Source organism: Procambarus clarkii, chromosome 50, assembly GCF_040958095.1.
Source record: "Procambarus clarkii isolate CNS0578487 chromosome 50, FALCON_Pclarkii_2.0, whole genome shotgun sequence".
NCBI classification, from domain to species: domain Eukaryota; kingdom Metazoa; phylum Arthropoda; class Malacostraca; order Decapoda; family Cambaridae; genus Procambarus; species Procambarus clarkii.
Window position 1 is genome coordinate 20,135,485 of NC_091199.1, and position 1,911 is coordinate 20,137,395.

Sequence of the window (1,911 nt, forward strand, 5' to 3'; positions counted from 1 at the left end):
GTAAAAAACACGTCAACTTCTGCTTCTACAAAGGATGGCATTAACTTACTTGCATGTGATATATTAAAACTGACGGGAAGATTGGCAGTAGCTTGCTGGCGTTGAGCGAGGTGTGAAGTTTCCAACGCGAATTCTCGTTGACGACACTCTAGAGCCAGTCGCTTGTTGTTTGTCATGTTCGTGTTGCATCTCCAACTCGCGTCGTTTTGTTTCAAGCTGTACTCGTTCCCGCTCACGGAGCATTGCAAACTCACGTTCCTTGAGGGCGATTTCACGTTCTTGTTCTTCCTTTCGTATGGCAGCTGCTTCTCTTTGCTGCTCACGTTCAATCTTGGCCATCTCCAGTTTGAGTTTCATCGTTGCCAAATCAGTTTTATCTGCAATATAGTAAGTTTCATGAGTTTCAGAGTCTATCTTACCTTGTTCTAAATAGTGATCCAGCAACAAGTTGTGTATGTCATTTTTGTTGGCTTGGTAGGGAACTTCTAGTTGATACTCATGTGCAAGAGTTTGTAATTCAGTCCTCTTGGCACGATTTAAAGTCCCTATTTCACCTGCTGGATCTGCACGGAAAGCTTGGAGACGAAACATGGTGAAATTAGCAAATAAATGTACAACGAATATACCGTTGTGATATAGTGAATGTCAGAAACAGGACAACGTGGCAACTGGTACCTATCCTGTGGAATCTTTAACAATTAAAGTTAAGTACAAGGTGTTAAATGATTAATTTAAATCAAGGTCGCAGGAAATCTTGTACCCGGTACTCATGTAAGAGGATAAGGGCAAGAAAATCCTACTAAACAAATGAAACTGAGTTTCGAAAACAAATGAAACAGTTAATTGCCTCAAAAGTAAAATTGGTAGTCCAAGGATGTAGGCATACCTTGCCGAGTCTCTATAGGACATAAGCAAGTCTTTCCCACTGAAATTAATATGATACTTACAGAATTAGCGAACTTTTGTGCTCTGAAAAAGAAAGCTAATTCCCTACCATTGTATGTATCATCATCTCTGACTGACGTGTAGGGGTGCGAGGCGTCAACTGGTGACGAGAACTGCTGCTGAGGTCCCAATTCAGCAACTAAAGTTCGAGCTAGAGGAACTATGGCCCTCTTTATCCTCCTACAGTCAGATTGCAGAAGATTAGGTGCACTTGACCCGGGGGCAGACCACAGTACCAGGGTACCAATATGATGATCTGTCAAAAATATGAGAAATATCCAAGGGACAAAAGATGGTAAACACGAGTAATAACACGGAGGGAGAGATGACCAATTAAGAGTATGACTGAGGCCTACAGTCACCACGTAATCCAAAGTTGTCTCACCTTCACCATATGCTACTCTCGTAATGCACAATACACCGCACCATATAGAAATGAAATTGAATATGAAAAATAGTAAAAGCTACGTTACCAAAGTTAAATACGCTTACCATAAATTACTACTTGGCACCAGTACCTGAGGGAAGCTCCTAGGACAGGTCCCCACTTAATATGTGACAGTAACGCGTTGGTGTTCGGCTGTTTCAAAAGCTAGGGGTATGGCCTCGTCACATAAAGAAACAAAAAGAGAAAATCTGGAACTTCCGTCTGTGGTAAGGTAATGGGAAGACACACAAAACACAAGTAAATTTAACAATGAGATTTTAATTACGTTAGAAAAGCAAAACATGAATAAAATGGACATAAAAGTGTAACATAAGTCAATCAAACAAAATAATAAGAATAATCACTGGCAAAATAAAAAGTTACGTTAAGACAGGTGAGTAATATACAAGGAGATATATGGTTGCAGGAATATTGGCTTTAAGCTGCCACCTCTCTTAGTACACGTAAGCCAGGGCTTAGTCTACAAATGAGATGTGTTAACTTGTGGAAAGCACGGGATATTCTGAGGTCTGTAGGTC